Here is a 19,800-nt window from a genome sequence, read left to right on the forward strand (position 1 = left end):
AAAACTCGCCTGCCAAATTTTTCATGGAGTTTGCAGGAACCACTTGGTACTATCAAACCAGCCCGACTTGGCACTGGTGCCACCATGGGTCTGGTCACCATCCTGCCTATTGTAACTTTTCAGGCGCCAGCCGGTCACTCCCAGCCATAGGCCCTGAGACACAAACCTCTGCCCGTTTCCCTGGCAAACAAAAGTAAGCTGCCCCGCTTCTGGATGGCAGATTGCAGGAGCCACTTGGTACTATCAAACCAGCCCAACTTGGCACTGGTGCCACCTCTGGTCTGGGAACCATCCTGCGTATGGTGGATTCTAAGGAGCCATCCGGCCACTCCCACCCACAGGCCCCCAAACACAAACAACGGCGCTTTTCCCTGGAAAACAAAAGTAAGCTGCCCCGCTTCTGGATGGCAGATTGCAGGAGCCACTTGGTACTATCAAACCAGCCCGACTAGGCACTGGTGCCACCTCTGGTCTTGGAACCATCCCGCGTATCGTGGATTCTAAGGAGCCAGTCGGCAACTCCCAGCCACACGCCCCCAAACACAAACAACGGCCCGTTTCCCTGGCAAACAAAAGTAAGCTGCCCCGTTTCTGGATGGCAGATTGCAGAAGCCACTTGCTACTATCAAACTAGCCCAACTTGGCACTGGTGCCACCTCTGGTCTGGGAACCATCCTGCGTATCATGGGTTCTAAGGAGCCAGTCGGCAACTCCCAGCCACAGGCCCCCAAACACAAACCTCGGCCCGTTTCCCTGGCAAACAAAATTAAGCTGCCCCGCTTCTGGATGGCAGATTGCAGGACGCACTTGGTACTATCAGACCAGCCCGACTTGGCACTGGTGCCACCTCTGGTCTGGGAACCATCCTGCGTATCGTGGATTCTAAGGAGCCAACCGGCCACTCCCACCCACAGGCCCCCAAACACAAACAACGGCGCTTTTCCCTAGATAACAAACTCGCCTGCCAACTTTTTGAGGGCAGATTGCAGGAGCCACTTGGTACTATCAAACCAGCCCAACTTGGCACTGGTGCCACCATGGGTCTGCTCCCCATCCTGCCTATCGTAGCTTTTCAGGAGCCAGCCGGTCACTCCCAGCCATAGGCCCCCAGACACAAACCTCGGCCCGTTTCCCTGGCAAACAAAAGTAAGCTGCCCCGCTTCTGGATGGCAGATTGCAGGACGCACTTGGTACTATCAAACCAGCCCGACTTGTCACTGGTGCCACCTCTGGTCTGGGAACCATGCCGCGTATCGTGGATTCTAAGGAGCCAGCCGGCCACTCCCAGCCACAGGCCCCCAAACACAAACAACGGCGCTTTTCCCTGGAAAACAAAACTCGCCTGCCAACTTTTTGATGGCGGATTGCAGGATCCACTTGGTACTATCAAAGCAGCCCAACTTGTCACTGGTGCCACAATGGATGTGGTCACCATCCTGCCTATCGTAGCTTTTCAGGACCTCGCCGGTCACTCCCAGCCATAGGCGCCCAGACACAATGCTCGGCCCGTTTCCCTGGCACACAAAAGTAAGCTGCCCCGCTTCTGGATGGCAGATTGCAGGAACCACTTGGTACTATAAAACCAGCCCGACTTGGCGCTGGTGCCACCTCTGGTCTGGGAACCATCCTGCGTATCGTGGATTCTAAGGAGCCAGCCGGTCACTACAGCCACAGGCCCCCAGACACAAACAACGGCGCTTTTCCCTGGAAAACAAAACTCGCCTGCCAACTTTTTGATGGCAGATTGCAGGAGCCACTTGGTACTATCAAACCAGCCCAACTTGGCACTGGTGCCACCATGGGTCTGGTCACCATCCTGCCTATCGTAGCTTTCCAGGAGCCAGCCGGTCACTCCCAGCCATAGGCCCCCAGTCACAAACCTCGGCCCGTTTCCCTGGCAAACAAAAGTAAGCTACCCCGCTTCTGGATGGCAGATTGCAGGAGCCACTTGCTACTATCAAACCAGCCCAACTTGGAACTGGTGCCACCTTGGGTCTGGGAACCATGCTGCGTATCGCAGATTCTAAGGCGCCAGTCGGCCACTCCCAGCCACAAGCGCCAAACACAAACAACGGCGCTTTTCTCTGGCAAACAAAACTCAACTGCCCCTCTTCTGGATGGCAAATTGCAGGACGCACTTGGTACTATAAAAACAGCCCGACTTGGCACTGGTGCCACCTTGGGTCTGGGAACCATCGTGCGTATCGATCTTTTTAATGAGACAGCCGGCCACTCCCAGCCATATGCCCCCGAACACAACCCACGGCCCTTTCCTCTGGCAAACAAAACTCAGCTGCACCGCTTCTGGATGGCAGATTGCAGGAGCCACTTGATACTATCAAACCAGCACGACTTGGCACTGGTGCCACCTTGGGTCTGGGAACCATCCTGCGTATTGTGGATTGTCAGGAGCCAGCGGAACACTCTCGGCCACAGACCCCAATCAAAAACAACGGCCCGTTTCACAGGCAAACAAAACTCAGCTGCCCCGCTTCTGGATGGGAGATTGCAGGAGGCACTTGACACTGTGAAACCAGCCCCACTTGGCACTGGTGCCACCTTGGGTCTGGGAACCATGCTGCGTATCATGGATTTTCAGGAGCCAGCCGGCCACTCCCAGCCATAGGCCCCCAAACAAAAACCACAGCCTTTTTCCCTGGCAAACAAAATTCAGCTGCCCCACTTCTGGATGGCAGATTGCAGGAGCCACTTGGGACTATCACACCAGCACAACATGGCACTGGTGCCACCTTGGATCTGGGAACCATCCGGCGTATAGTGGATTTTCAGGGGTCAGCCGGTCACTCTCAGCCATAGGCCCCAAACACAAACCACGGCCCTTTTCTCTGGAAAACAAAACTCAACTGCCCCTCTTCTGGATGGCAGATTGCAGGAGACACTGGGTACTATGAAACCAGCCCTACTTGGCACTGGTGCCACCTTGGGTCTGGGAACCATGCTGCGTATCATGGATTTTCAGGAGCCAGCCGTCCACTGCCAGCCACAGGCCCCGAAACACAAACAACAGCCTTTTTCTCTGGCAAACAAAATTCAGCTGCCCCGCTTCTGGATGGCAGATTGCAGGAGCCACTTGGGACTATCACACCAGCACAACATGGCACTGCTGCCACCTTGGATCTGGGAACCATCCTTCCTATCGTGGATTTTCAGGGGCCAGCTGGCCACTCCCAGCCACAGGCCCAAAAACACACACAACGGCGCTTTTCCCTGGAAAACAAAACTCGCCTGCCAACATTTTGATGGCAGATTGCAGGAGCCACTTGGTACTATCAAACCAGCCCAACTTGGCACTGGTGCCACCATGGGTCTGGTCACCATCCTGCCTATCGTAGCTTTTCAGGAGCCAGCCGGTCACTCCCAGCCATAGGCCCCCAGACAAAAACCTCGGCCCCTTTCCCTGGCATACAAAAGTAAGCTGCCCTGCTTCTGGATGGCAGATTGCAGGAGCCACTTGGTGTTATCAAACCAGCCCGACTTGGCACTGGTGCCACCTTGGGTCTGGGAACCATCCTGCGTATCGTGTGTTCTAGGGAGCCAGCCGGCCACTCCCAGCCACAGTCCCCCAAACAAAAACAACGGCGCTTTTCCCTGGAAAACAAAACTGGCCTGCCAACTTTTTGATGGCAGATTGCAGGAGCCACTTGGTACTATCAAACCAGCCCAACTTGGCACTGGTGCCACCATGGGTCTGGTCACCATCCTGCCTATCGTAGCTTTTCAGGAGCCAGCCGGTAACTCCCAGCCATAGGTCCCCAGACAAATACCTCGGCCCGTTTCCCTGGCAAACAAAAGTCAGCTGCCCCGCTTCTGGATGGCAGATTGCAGGAGCCACTTGGTACTATCAAACCAGCCCAACTTGACACTGGTGCCACCTTGGCTCTGGGAACCATGCTGCGTAACCCGGATTCTAAGACGACAGGCAGCCACTGCCAGCCACCGGCCTCCAAACAAAATCAACGGCGCTTTTCCCTGGAAAACAAAACTCGCCTGACAACTTTTAGATGGCAGATTGCAGGAGCCAGTTGGTACCATCAAACCAGCCCAACTTGGCACTGGTGCCACCTTGGGTCTGGAAACCATCCTGCCTATTGTTGCTTTTCAGGAGCCAGCCGGTCACTCCTAGCCCTAGGCCCCCAGTCATAAACCTCGGCCCGTTTCCCTGGTACACAAATGTAAGCTACCCCGCTTCAGGATGGCAGATTGCAGGAGCCACTTTTCACCATCAAACCAGCCCGACGTGGCACTGGTGCCACCTTGGGTCTGGGAACCATCCTGCGTATCGTGTGTTCTAAGGAGCCAGCCGGCCACTCCCACCCACAGACCCCCAAACACAAACAACGGCGCTTTTCCCTGGAAAACAAAACTCTCCTGCCAACTTTTTGATGGCAGATTGCAGGAGCCACTTGGTACTATCAAACCAGCCCAACTTGGCACTGGTGCCACCATGGGTCTGGTCACCATCCTGCCTATCGTAGCTTTTCAGGAGCCAGGCGGTCACTCCCAGCCATAGGCCCCCAGACACAAACCTCGGCCCGTTTCCCTGGCAAACAAAAGTAAGCTGCCCCGCTTCTGCATGGCAGATTGCAGGTGCTATTTAGTACTATCAAACCAGCCCGACTTGGCACTGGTGCCACCTCTGGTCTGGGAACCATCCTGCCTATCGTGGATTTTCAGGGGCCAGACGGCCACTATCAGCCATATGCCCCCAAAAACAAACCACGGCCCTTTTCTCTGGTAAACAAAACTCAACTGACCCTCTTCTGGATGGCAAATTTTAGGACGCACTTTGTACTACGAAAACCGCCCGACTTGGCACTGGTGCCACCTTGGGTCAGGGAACCATCCTGCCTATCGTAGCTTTTTAAGGAGCCAGCAGGCCACGCCCAGCCATATAGCCCCAAAAACAAACCACGGACCATTTCTCTTGGAAACAAAAATCCGCTGCCCCGCGTCAGGATGGCAGATTGCAGGAGCCACTTTGCACCATCAAACCACCCCGACTTGGCACTGGTGCCATCTTGGATCTGGGAACCATCCTGCCTATCGTAGCTTTTCAGGAGCCAGCCGGTCACTCCCAGCCATAGTCCCCCAGACACAAACCTCGGACCGTTTCCCTGGCAAACAAAATTAAGCTGCCCCGATTCTGGATGGCAGAGTGCAGGAGCCACTTGGTAGTGTCAAACCAGCCCGACTTGGCACTGGTGCCACCTTGGGTCTGGGAACCATCCTGCGTATCGTGGATTCTAAGCAGCCACCCGGCCACTCTGAGCCACAGGCCCCCAAACAAAAACAACGGCGCTTTTCTCTGGAAAACAAAACTCGCCTGCCAACATTTTGATGGCAGATTGCAGGAGCCACTTGGTACTATCAAACCAGCCCAACTTGGCACTGGTGCCACCATGGGTCTGGTCACCATCCTGCCTATCGTAGCTTTTCAGGAGCCAGCCGGTCACTCCCAGCCATAGGCCCCCAGACACAAACCTCGGCCCGTTTCCCTGGAAAACAAAAGTAAGCTGCCTCGATTCTGGATGGCAGATTGCAGGAGCCACTTGGTACTATGAAATCAGCCCAACTTGGCACTGGTGCCACCATGGGTCTGGTAAACATCCTGCCTATCGTAGCTTTTCAGGAGCCAGCCGGTCACTCCCTGCCATAGGCCCCCAGACACAAACCTCGGCCCGTTTCCCTGGCAAACAAAAGTAAGCTGCCCCGCTTTTTGCATGGCTGATTGCAGGATGCACTTGGTACTATCAAACCAGCCCGACTTGGCCCTGGTGCCACCTTGGCTCTGGGAACCATGCTGCGTAAAGTAGATTCTACGAGGACAGGCGGCCACTCCCTGCCACAGGCCTCTAAACAAAAGCAACGGCGCTTTTCCCTGGAAAACAAAACTCGCCTGCCAACTTTTTGATGGCAGATTGCAGGAGCCACTTGGTACTATCAAACCAGCCCAACTTGGCACTGGTGCCACCATGGGTCTGGTCACCATCCTGCCTATCGTAGCTTTTCAGGAGCCAGCCGGTCACTCCCAGCCATAGGCCCCCAGACAAATACCTCGGCCCGTTTCCCTGGCAAACAAAAGTAAGCTGCCCCGCTTCTGGATGGCAGATTGCAGGAGCCACATGGTACTATCAAACCAGGCCAACATGGCACTGGTGCCACCTTGGCTCTGGGAACCATCCTGCCTATCTTGGATTTTCAGGGGCCAGCCGGCCACTCTCAGCCATATGCCCCCAAACACATACCACGGCCCTTTTCTCTGGCAAACAAAACTCAACTGCCCCTCTTCTGGATGGCAAATTGCAGGACGCACTTGGTACTACGAAAACAGCCCGACTTGGCACTGATGCCACCTTGGGTCAGGGAACAATCCTGCATATCGATCTTTTTAAGGAGCCAGCCGGCCCCGCCCAGCCATATACCCCCAAAAAACAACCACGGAACTTTTCTCCAGCAAACAAAAATCCGCTGCCCCGCGTCTGAATGGCAGATTTCAGGAGCTATTTAGTATTATAAACCAGCCCGACTTGGCACTGGTGCTACCATGAGTCTGGTAACCATCCTGCCTATCGTAGCTTTTCAGTAGCCAGCCGGTCACTCCCAGCCATAGGCCCCCAGACAAATACCTCGGCCCGTTTCCCTGGGAAACAAAAGTAAGCTGCCCCGCTTCTGGATGGCAGATTGCAGGAGCCACTTGGTACTATCAAACCAGCCCAATTTTGCACTGGTGCCACCTTGGCTCTGGGAACCATCCTGCGTATCCTGGGTTCAAAGGAGGCAGCCGGCCACTCCGAGCCACAGGCCTCTAAACAAAACAACGGCGCTTTTCCCTGGAAAACAAAACACGCCTGACAACTTTTTGATGGCAGATTGCAGGAGCCACTTGGTACTATCAAACCAGCCCAACTTGGCACTGGTGCCACCATGGGTCTGGTCACCATCCTGCCTATCGTAGCTTTTCAGGAGCCAGCCGGTCACTCCCAGCCATAGGCCCCCTGACAAATACCTCGGCACGTTTCCCTGGCAAACAAAAGTAAGCAGCCCCGCTTCTGGATGGCAGATTGCAGGAGCCACATGTTACTATCAAACCAGGCCAACATGGCACTGGTGCCACCTTGGTTCTGGGAACCATCCTGCCTATCGTGGATTTTCAGGGGCCAGCCGGCCACTCTCAACCATATGCCCCCAAACACATACCACGGCCCTTTTCTCTGGCAAACAGAACTCAACTGCCCCTCTTCTGGATGGCAAATTGCAGGACGCACTTGGTACTACGAAAACAGCCCGACTTGGCACTGATGCCACCTTGGGTCAGGGAACAATCCTGCGTATCGATCTTTTTAAGGAGCCAGCCGGCCACGTCCAGCCATATACCCCCAAAAAAAAACCACGGAACTTTTCTCCAGCAAACAAAAATCCGCTGCCCCGCGTCTGGATGGCAGATTGCAGGAGCTATTTAGTATCATCAAACCAGCCCGACTTGGCACTGGTGCCACCATGAGTCTGGTAACCATCCTGCCTATCGTAGCTTTTCAGTAGCCAGCCAGTCACTCCCAGCCATAGGCCCCCAGACAAATACCTCGGCCCGTTTCCCTGGGAAACAAAAGTAAGCTACCCCGCTTCTGGATGGCAGATTGCAGGAGCCACTTTGCACCATCAAACCAGCCCGACTTGGCACTGGTGCCACCTCTGGTCTGGGAACCATCCTGCGTATCGTGGATTCTAAGGAGACAGCCGGCCACTCCCAGCCACAGGCCCCCAAACACAAACAACGGCGCTTTTCCCTGGAAAACAAAACTCGCCTGCCAACTTTTTGATGGCAGATTGCAGGAGCCACTTGGTACTATCAAACCAGCCCAACTTGGCACTGGTGCCACCATGGGTCTGGTCACCATCCTGCCTATCGTAGCTTTTCAGGAGCCAGCCAAACACTCCCAGCCATAGGCCCCCAGACAAAAACCTCGGCCCGTTTCCCTGGCAAACAAAAGTAAGTTATCCCGCTTCTGGATGGCAGATTGCAGGAGCCACTTTTCAACATCAAACCAGCCCGACTTGGCACTGGTGCCACCTCTGGTCTGGGAACCATCCTGCGTATCGTGGATTCTAAGGAGCCAGCCGGCCACTCCCAGCCACAGGCCCCCAAACACAAACAACGGCGCTTTTCCCTGGATAACAAACTCGCCTGCCAACTTTTTGATGGCAGATTGCAGGAGCCACTTGGTACTATCAAACCAGCCCAACTTGGCATTGGTGCCACCATGGGTCTGGTCACCATCCTGCCTATCGTAGCTTTTCAGGAGCCAGCCGGTCACTCCCAGCCATAGGCCCTGAGACACAAACCTCGGCCCGTTTCCCTGGCAAACAAAAGTAAGCTGCCCCGCTTCTGCATGGCAGATTGCAGGACGCACTTGGTACTATCAAACCAGCCCAACTTGGCACTGGTGCCACCTCTGGTCTGGGAACCATGCCGCGTATCGTGGATTCTAAGGAGCCAGCCGGCCACTCCCAGCCACAGGCCCCCAAAAACAAACAACGGCGCTTTTCCCTGGAAAACAAAACTCGCCTGCCAACTTTTTGATGGCAGATTGCAGGAGCCACTTGGTACTATCAAATCAGCCCAACTTGGCACTGGTGCCACCATGGGTCTGGTCACCATCCTGCCTATCGTAGCTTTTCAGGACCTAGCCGGTCACTCCAAGCCATAGGCGCCCAGACACAAAGCTCGGCCCGTTTCCCTGGCAAACAAAAGTAAGCTACCCCGCTTCTGGATGGCAGATTGCAGGAGCCACTTTGCAATATCAAACTAGCCCGACTTGGCACTGGTGCCACCTCAGGTCTGGGAACCATCCTGCGTATCGTTCATTGTAAGGAGCCAGCCGGCCACTCCAGCCACAGGCCCCCAGACACAATCAACGGCGCTTTTCCCTGGAAAACAAAACTCGCCTGCCAACTTTTTGATGGCAGATTGCAGGAGCCACTTGGTACTATCAAATCAGCCCAACTTGGCACTGGTGCCACCATGGGTCTGGTCACCATCCTGCCTATCGTAGTTTTCAGGAGCCAGCCGGTCACTCGCAGCCATAGGCCCCCAGACACAATACTCGGCCCGTTTCCCTGGCAAACAAAAGTAAGCTACCCCGCTTCTGGATGGCAGATTGCAGGAAACACTTGGTACTATCAAACCAGCCCAACTTGGCACTGGTGCCACCTTGGGTCTGGGAACCATCCTGCGTATCGTGGATTCTAAGCAGCCAGCCGGCCACTCCCTGCCACAGGCACCCAAACACAAACAACGGAGCTTTTCCCTGGAAAAGAAAACTCGCCCTCCCAATTTGATGGCGGATTGAAGGAGCCACTTGGTACTATCAAACCAGCCCAACTTGGCACTGGTGCCACCATGGGTCTGGTCACCATCCTGCCTATCGTAGCTTTTCAGGACCTAGCAGGTCACTCCCAGCCATAGGCGCCCAGACACAAAGCTCGGCCCGTTTCCCTGGCAAACAAAAGTAAGCTGCCCCGCTTCTGGATGGCAGATTGCCGGAGCCACTTTGTACTATCAAACCAGCCCGACTTGGCACTGGTGCCACCTCTGGTCTGGGAACCATGCTGCGTATCGTGCATTCTAAGGAGCCAGCCGGCCACTCCCAGCCACAGGCCCCCAAACACAAACAACGGCGCTTTTCCCTGGAAAACAAAACTCGCCTGCCAACATTTTGATGGCAGATTGCAGGAGCCACTTGCTACTATCAAACCAGCCCAACTTGGCACTGGTGCCACCATGGGTCTGGTCACCATCCTGCCTATCGTAGCTGTTCAGGCGCCAGCCGGTCACTCCCAGCCATAGGCCCCCAGAGAAAAACCTCGGCCCGTTTCCCTGGGAAACAAAAGTAAGCTGCCCCGCTTCTGGATGGCAGATTGCAGGAGCCACTTTGCACCATCAAACCAGCCCAACTTGGCACTGGTGCCACCTCTGGTCTGGGAAAAATGCCGCGTATCGTGGATTCTAAGGAGCCAGCCGGCCACTCCCAGCCACAGGCCCCCAAACACAAACAACGGCGCTTTTCCCTGGAAAACAAAACTCGCCTGCCAACTTTTTGATGGCAGATTGCAGGAGCCACTTGGTACTATCAAATCAGCCCAACTTGGCACTGGTGCCACCATGGGTCTGGTCACCATCCTGCCTATCGTAGCTTTTCAGGACCTAGCCGGTCACTCCAAGCCATAGGCGCCCAGACACAAAGCTCGGCCCGTTTCCCTGGCAAACAAAAGTAAGCTACCCCGCTTCTGGATGGCAGATTGCAGGATCCACTAGGTATTATCAAACCAGCCCGACTTGGCACTGGTGCCACCTCTGGTCTGGGAACCATGCTGCGTATCGTGGATTCTAAGCAGCCAGCCGGCCACTCCCTACCACAGGCCCCCAAACACAAACAACGGCGCTTTTCCCTGGAAAACAAAACTCGCCTGCCAACATTTTGATGGCAGATTGCAGGAGCCACTTGGTACTATCAAATCAGCCCAACTTGGCACTGGTGCCACCATGGGTCTGGTCACCATCCTGCCTATCGTAGTTTTCAGGAGCCAGCCGGTCACTCGCAGCCATAGGCCCCCAGACACAATACTCGGCCCGTTTCCCTGGCAAACAAAAGTAAGCTACCCCGCTTCTGGATGGCAGATTGCAGGAACCACTTGGTACTATCAAACCAGCCCAACTTGGCACTGGTGCCACCTTGGGTCTGGGAACCATCCTGCGTATCGTGGATTCTAAGCAGCCAGCCGGCCACTCCCTGCCACAGGCATCCAAACACAAACAACGGAGCTTTTCCCTGGAAAAAAAACTCGCCCTCCCAATTTGATGGCGGATTGCAGGAGCCACTTGGTACTATCAAACCAGCCCAACTTGGCACTGGTGCCACCATGGGTCTGGTCACCATCCTGCCTATCGTAGCTTTTCAGGACCTAGCAGGTCACTCCCAGCCATAGGCGCCCAGACACAAAGCTCGGCCCGTTTCCCTGGCAAACAAAAGTAAGCTGCCCCGCTTCTGGATGGCAGATTGCCGGAGCCACTTTGTACTATCAAACCAGCCCGACTTGGCACTGGTGCCACCTCTGGTCTGGGAACCATGCTGCGTATCGTGCATTCTAAGGAGCCAGCCGGCCACTCCCAGCCACAGGCCCCCAAACACAAACAACGGCGCTTTTCCCTGGAAAACAAAACTCGCCTGCCAACATTTTGATGGCAGATTGCAGGAGCCACTTGCTACTATCAAATCAGCCCAACTTGGCACTGGTGCCACCATGGGTCTGGTCACCATCCTGCCTATCGTAGCTGTTCAGGCGCCAGCCGGTCACTCCCAGCCATAGGCCCCCAGAGAAAAACCTCGGCCCGTTTCCCTGGGAAACAAAAGTAAGCTGCCCCGCTTCTGGATGGCAGATTGCAGGAGCCACTTTGCACCATCAAACCAGCCCAACTTGGCACTGGTGCCACCTCTGGTCTGGGAACCATGCCGCGTATCGTGGATTCTAAGGAGCCAGCCGGCCACTCCCAGCCACAGGCCCCCAAACACAAACAACGGCGCTTTTCCCTGGAAAACAAAACTCGCCTGCCAACTTTTTGATGGCAGATTGCAGGAGCCACTTGGTACTATCAAATCAGCCCAACTTGGCACTGGTGCCACCATGGGTCTGGTCACCATCCTGCCTATCGTAGCTTTTCAGGACCTAGCCGGTCACTCCAAGCCATAGGCGCCCAGACACAAAGCTCGGCCCGTTTCCCTGGCAAACAAAAGTAAGCTACCCCGCTTCTGGATGGCAGATTGCAGGATCCACTAGGTATTATCAAACCAGCCCGACTTGGCACTGGTGCCACCTCTGGTCTGGGAACCATCCTGCGTATCGTGGATTCTAAGCAGCCAGCCGGCCACTCCCTACCACAGGCCCCCAAACACAAACAACGGCGCTTTTCCCTGGAAAACAAAACTCGCCTGCCAACATTTTGATGGCAGATTGCAGGAGCCACTTGGTACTATCAAATCAGCCCAACTTGGCACTGGTGCCACCATGGGTCTGCTCACCATCCTGCCTATCGTAGCTTTTCAGGAGCCAGCCGGTCACTCCAAGCCATAGGCCCCCAGACAAAAACCTCGGCACGTTTCCCTGGCAAAGAAAAGTAAGCTGCCCCGCTTCTGGATGGCAGATTGCAGGAGCCACTTTGCACCATCAAACTAGCCAGACTTGGCACTTGTGCCACCTCTGGTCTGGGAACCATGCTGCGTATCGTGGATTCTAAGGAGCCAGCCGGCCACTCCAAGCCACAGGCCCCCAAACACAAACAACGGCGCTTTTCCCTGGAAAACAAAACTCGCCTGCCAAATTTTGATGGCAGATTGCAGGAGCCACTTGGTACTATCAAACCAGCCCAACTTGGCACTGCTGCCACCATGGGTCTGGTCACCATCCTGCCTATCTTAGCTTTTCAGGTCCTAGCCGGTCACTCCCAGCCATAGGCACCCAGACACAAAGCTCGACCCGTTTCCCTGGCAAACAAAATTAAGCTGCCCCGCTTCTGGATGGCAGATTGCAGGAGCCACTTGGTACTATCAAACCAGCCCAACTTGGCACTGGTGCCACCTTGGGTCTGGGAACCATCCTGCGTATCGTGGATTCTAAGGAGCCAGCCGGTCACTCCCAGCCACAGGCCCCCCAACACAAACAACGGCGCTTTTCCCTGGAATACAAAACCCGCCTGCCAACATTTTGATGGCAGATTGCAGGAGCCACTTGGTACTATCAAATCAGCCCAACTCGGCACTGGTGCCACCATGGGTCTGGTCACCATCCTGCCTATCATAGCTTTTCAGGAGCCAGCCGGTCCCTCTCTGCCATAGGGCCCCAGAGAAATCCTCGGCCAGTTTCCCTGGCAAAAAAAAGTAACCTACCCCGCTTCTGGATGGCAGATTGCAGGAGCCACTTTACACCATCAAACTAGCCCGACTTGGCACTGGTGCCACCTCAGGTCTGGGAACCATCCTGCGTATCGTGGATTCTAAGGAGCCAGCCGGCCACTCCAGCCACAGGCCCCCAGACAAAATCAACGGCGCTTTTCCCTGGAAAACAAAACTCGCCTGCCGACTTTTTGATGGCAGATTGCAGGAGCCACTTGGTACTATCAAACCAGCCCAACTTGGCACTGGTGCCACCATGGGTCTGGTCACCATCCTGCCTATCGTAGCTTTTCAGGAGCCAGCCGGTCACTCCCAGCCATAGGCCCCCAGACAAAAAGCTCGGCCCGTTTCCCTGGCAAACAAAAGCAAGCTGCCCCGCTTCTGGATGGCAGATTGCAGGAGCCACTTTGCACCATCAAACTAGCCCGACTCGGCACTGGTGCCACCTCAGGTCTGGGAACCATGCTGCGTATCGTGGATTCTAATTAGCCATCCGGCCACTCCCAGCCACAGGCCCCCAAACAAAAACAAAGGCGCTTTTCCCTGGAAAACAAAACTCGCCTGCCAAATTTTGATGGCAGATTGCAGGAGCCACTTGGTACTATCAAACCAGCCCAACTTGACACTGGTGCCACCATGGGTCTGGTCACCATCCTGCCTATCGTAGCTTTTCAGGAGCCAGCCGGTCAATCCCAGCCATAGGCCCCCAGACACAAACCTCGGCCCGTTTCCCTGGCAAACAAAAGTAAGCTACCCCGCTTCTGGATGGCAGATTGCAGGACGCACTTGGTACTATCAAACCAGCCCAACTTGGCACTGGTGCCACCTTGGGTCTGGGAACCATCCTGCGTATCGTGGATTCTAATTAGCCATCCGTCCACTCCCAGCCACAGGCCCCCAAACAGAAACAACGGCGCTTTTCCCTGGAAATCAAAACTCGCCTGCCAACATTTTGATGGCAGATTGCCGGAGCCACTTGGTACTATCAAACCAGCCCAACTTGACACTGGTGCCACCATGGGTCTGGTCACCATCCTGCCTATCGTAGCATTTCAGGAGCCAGCCGGTCACTCCCAGCCAGAGGCCCCCAGACAAAAACCTCGGCCCGTTTCCCTGGCAAACAAAAGTAAGCTGCCCCGCTTCTGGATGGCAGATTGCAAGACGCACTTGGTACTATAAAACCAGCCCAACTTGGCACTGGTGCCACCTCTGGTCTGGGAACCATGCTGCGTATCGTGGATTCTAAGGAGCCAGCCGGCCACTCCCAGCCACAGGCCCCCAAACACAAACAACGGCGCTTTTCCCTGGAAAACAAAACTCGCCTGCCAACTTTTTGATGGCAGATTGCAGGAGCCACTTGGTACTATCAAACCAGCCCAACTTGGCACTGGTGCCACCATGGGTCTGGTCACCATCCTGCCTATCGTAGCTTTTCAGGAGCCAGCCGGTCACTCCCAGCCATAGGCCCCCAGTCACAAAGCTCGGCCCGTTTCCCTGAAAAACAAAAGTAAGCTGTCCCGCTTCTGGATGGCAGATTCCAGGAGCCACTTGGTACTATCAAATCAGCCCAATTTGGCAGTGGTGCCACCTCTGGTCTGGGAACCATCCTGCATATCGTGGATTCTAATTAGCCATCCTTCCACTCCCAGCCACAGGCCCCCAAACGCAAACAACGGCGCTTTACCCTGGAAAACAAAACTCGTCTGCCAACTTTTTGATGGCAGATTGCCGGAGCCACTTGGTACTATCAAACCAGCCCACCTTGGCACTGTTGCCACCTTGGGTCTGGGAACCATGCTGCGTATCGTGGATTTTAAGGAGCCAGCCGGCCACTCCCTGCCACAGGCCCCCAAACAGGAACAACGGCGGTTTTCCCTGGAAAAAATAATTCGCCGGCCAACTATTTGATGGCAGATTGCAGGAGCCACTTGGTACTATCAAATCAGCCCAACTTGGCACTGGTTGCACCTCAGGTCTGGGAACCATCCTGCCTATCGTAGCTTTTCAGGAGCCAGCCGGTCACTCCCAGCCATAGGCGCCCAGACAGAAAGCTCGGCCCGTTTCCCTGGCAAACCAAAGTAAGCTGCCCCGCTTCTTGATGGCAGATTGCAGGAACCACTTTTCACCATCAAAGTAGCCCGACTTGGAACTGGTGCCACCTCTGGTCTGGGAACCATGCTGCGTATCGTGGATTCTAAGGAGCCAGCCGGCCACTCCCAGCCACAGGCCCCCAAACACAAACAACGGCGCTTTTCCCTGGAAAACAAAACTCGCCTGCCAACTTTTTGATGGCAGATTGCAGGAGCCACTTGCTACTATCAAATCAGCCCAACTTGGCACTGCTGCCACCATGGGTCTGGTCACCATCCTGCCTATCGTAGCTTTTCAGGAGCCAGCCGGTCACTCCCAGCCATAGGCCCCCAGACACAAAGCTCGGCCCGTTTCCCTGGCAAACAAAAGTAAGCTGCCCTGCTTCTGGATGGCAGATTGCAGGAACCACTTGGTACTATCAAACCAGCCCAATTTTGCACTGGTGCCACCTTGGCTCTGGGAACCATCCTACGTATCCTGGGTTCAAAGGAGGCAGCCGGCCACTCCCAGCCACAGGCCTCTAAACAAAAACAACGGCGCTTTTCCCTGGAAAACAAAACTCGCCTGACAACATTTGATGGCAGATTGCAGGAGCCACATGGTACTATCAAACCAGGCCAACATGGCACTGGTGCCACCTTGGCTCTGGGAACCATCCTGCCTATCGTGGATTTTCAGGGGCCAGCCGGCCACTCTCAGCCATATGCCCCCAAACACATACCACGGCCCTTTGCTCTGGCAAACAAAACTCAACTGCCCCTCTTCTGGATGGCAAATTGCAGGACGCACTTGGTACTACGAAAACAGCCCGACTTGGCACTGATGCCACCTTGGGTCAGGGAACAATCCTGCGTATCGATCTTTTTAAGGAGCCAGCCGGCCACGTCCAGCCATATACCCCCCAAAAAAAACCATGGAACTTTTCTCCAGCAAACAAAAATCCGCTGCCCCGCGTCTGAATGGCAGATTTCAGGAGCTATTTAGTATTATCAAACCAGCCCGACTTGGCACTGGTGCCACCATGAGTCTGGTAACCATCCTGCCTATCGTAGCTTTTCAGTAGCCAGCCGGTCACTCCCAGCCATAGGCCCCCAGACAAATACCTCAGCCCGTTTCCCTGGGAAACAAAAGTAAGCTGTCCCGCTTCTGGATGGCAGATTGCAGGAGCCACTTGGTATTATCAAACCAGCCCAACTTGGCACTGGTGCCACTTTGGCTCTGGGAACCCTCCTGCGTATCCTGGGTTCAAAGGAGTCAGCCGGCCACTCCCAGCCACAGGCCTCTAAACAAGAACAACGGCGCTTTTCCCTGGAAAACAAAACTCGCCTGACAACTTTTTGATGGCAGATTGCAGGAGCCACTTGGTACTATCAAACCAGCCCAACTTGGCACTGGTGCCACCATGGGTCTGGTCACCATCCTGCCTATCGTAGCTTTTCAGGAGCCAGCCGCTCACTCCCAGCCATAGGCCCCCAGACAAATATCTCGGCCCGTTTCCCTGGCAAACAAAAGTAAGCTACACCGCTTCTGGATGGCAGATTGCAGGAGCCACATGGTACTATCAAACCAGGCCAACATGGCACTGGTGCCACCTTGGTTCTGGGAACCATCCTGCCTATGGTGGATTTTCAGGGGCCAGCCGGCCACTCTCAACCATATGCCCCCAAACATATACCACGGCCCTTTTCTCTGGCAAACAAAACTCAACTGCCCCTCTTCTGGATGGCAAATTGCAGGACGCACTTGGTACTACGAAAACAGCCCGACTTGGCACTGATGCCACCTTGGGTCAGGGAACAATCCTGCGTATCGAGCTTTTTAAGGAGCCAGCCGGCCACGTCCAGCCATATACCCCCAAAAAAAAACCACGGAACTTTTCTCCAGCAAACAAAAATCCGCTGCCCCGCGTCTGGATGGCAGATTTCAGGAGCTATTTAGTATAATCAAACCAGCCCGACTTGGCACTGGTGCCACCATGAGTCTGGTAACCATCCTGCCTATCGTAGCTTTTCAGTAGCCAGCCAGTCACTCCCAGCCATAGGCCCCCAGACAAATACCTCGGCCCGTTTCCCTGGGAAACAAAAGTAAGCTGTCCCGCTTCTGGATGGCAGATTGCAGGAGCCACTTGGTACTATCAAACCAGCCCAACTTGGCACTGGCGCCACCTTGGCTCTGGGAACCATCCTGCGTATCCTGGGTTCAAAGGAGGCAGCCGGCCACTCCCAGCCACAGGCCTCCAAACACAAACAACAGCGCTTTTCCCTGGAAAACAAAACTGGCCTGCCAACTTTTTGATGGCAGATTGCAGGAGCCACTTGGTACTATCAAACCAGCCCAACTTGGCACTGGTGCCACCATGGGTCTGGTCACCATCCTGCCTATCGTAGCTTTTCAGGCGCCAGCCGGTGCTCCCAGCCATTGGCCCCCAGTCACAAACCTCGGCCCGTTTCCCTGGCAAACAAAAGTAAGCTACCCCGCTTCTGGATGGCAGATTGCAGGAGCCACTTTGCACCATCAAACCAGCCCGACTTGGCACTGGTGCCACCTCTGGTCTGGGAACCATCCTGCGTATCGTGGATTCTAAGGAGCCAGCCGGCCACTCCCAGCCACAGGCCCCCAAACAAAAACAACGGCGCTTTTCCCTGGATAACAAACTCGCCTGCCAACTTTTTGATGGCAGATTGCAGGACGCACTTGGTACTATCAAACCAGCCCAACTTGGCACTGGTGCCACCATGGGTCTGGTCACCATCCTGCCTATCGTAGCTTTTCAGGAGCCAACCGGTCACTCCCAGCCATAGGCCCCCAGACAAAAACCTCGGCCCGTTTCCCTGGCAAACAAAAGTAAGCTGCCCCGCTTCTGGATGGCAGATTGCAGGACGCACTTGGTACTATCAAACCAGCCCAACTTGGCACTGGTGCCACCTCTGGTCTGGGAACCATGCCGCGTATCGTGGATTCTAAGGAGCCAGCCGGCCACTCCCAGCCACAGGCCCCCAAACACAAACAACGGCGCTTTTCCCTGGAAAACAAAACTCGCCTGCCAACTTTTTGATGGCAGATTGCAGGAGCCACTTGGTACTATCAAATCAGCCCAACTTGGCACTGGTGCCACCATGGGTCTGGTCACCATCCTGCCTATCGTAGCTTTTCAGGACCTAGCCGGTCACTCCAAGCCATAGGCGCCCAGACACAAAGTTCGGCCCGTTTCCCTGGCAAACAAAAGTAAGCTACCCCGCTTCTGGATGGCAGATTGCAGGAGCCACTTTGCACCATCAAACTAGCCCGACTTGGCACTGGTGCCACCTCAGGTCTGGGAACCATCCTGCGTATCGTTCATTGTAAGGAGCCAGCCGGCCACTCCAGCCACAGGCCCCCAGACACAATCAACGGCGCTTTTCCCTGGAAAACAAAACTCGCCTGCCAACTTTTTGATGGCAGATTGCAGGAGCCACTTGGTAATATCAAATCAGCCCAACTTGGCACTGGTGCCACCATGGGTCTGGTCACCATCCTGCCTATCGTAGTTTTCAGGAGCCAGCCGGTCACTCGCAGCCATAGGCCCCCAGACACAATACTCGGCCCGTTTCCCTGGCAAAAAAAAGTAAGCTACCCCGCTTCTGGATGGCAGATTGCAGGAACCACTTGGTACTATCAAACCAGCCCAACTTGGCACTGGTGCCACCTTGGGTCTGGGAACCATCCTGCGTATCGTGGATTCTAAGCAGCCAGCCGGCCACTCCCTGCCACAGGCACCCAAACACAAACAACGGCGCTTTTCCCTGGAAAACAAAACTCGCCCACCCACTTTTTGATGGCAGATTGCAGGAGCCACTTGGTACTATCAAACCAGCCCAACTTGGCACTGGTGCCACCATGGGTCTGGTCACCATCCTGCCTATCGTAGCTTTTCAGGACCTAGCAGGTCACTCCCAGCCATAGGCCCCCAGACACAAAGCTCGGCCCGTTTCCCTGGCAAAAAAAAGTAAGCTGCCCCGCTTCTGGATGGCAGATTGCCGGAGCCACTTGGTACTATCAAACCAGCCCGACTTGGCACTGGTGCCACCTCTGGTCTGGGAACCATGCTGCGTATCGGGGATTCTAAGGAGCCAGCCGGCCACTCCCAGCCACAGGGCCCCAAACACAAACAACGGCGCTTTTCCCTGGAAAACAAAACTCGCCTGCCAACATTTTGATGGCAGATTGCAGGAGCCACTTGCTACTATCAAATCAGCCCAACTTGGCACTGGTGCCACCATGGGTCTGGTCACCATCCTGCCTATCGTAGCTGTTCAGGCGCCAGCCGGTCACTCCCAGCCATAGGCCCCCAGAGAAAAACCTCGGCCCGTTTCCCTGGGAAACAAAAGTAAGCTGCCCCGCTTCTGGATGGCAGATTGCAGGAGCCACTTTGCACCATCAAACCAGCCCAACTTGGCACTGGTGCCACCTCAGGTCTGGGAACCATGCCGCGTATCGTGGATTCTAATGAGCCACCCGGCCACTCCCAGCCACAGGCCCCCAAACACAAACAACGGCGCTTTTCCCTGGAAAACAAAACTCGCCTGCCAACTTTTTGATGGCAGATTGCAGGAGCCACTTGGTACTATCAAATCAGCCCAACTTGGCACTGGTGCCACCATGGGTCTGGTCACCATCCTGCCTATCGTAGCTTTTCAGGACCTAGCCGGTCACTCCAAGCCATAGGCGCCCAGACACAAAGCTCGGCCCGTTTCCCTGGCAAACA

The sequence above is a fragment of the Melospiza melodia genome, chromosome 5, assembly GCF_035770615.1.
Source record: "Melospiza melodia melodia isolate bMelMel2 chromosome 5, bMelMel2.pri, whole genome shotgun sequence".
Lineage (NCBI taxonomy): Eukaryota > Metazoa > Chordata > Aves > Passeriformes > Passerellidae > Melospiza > Melospiza melodia.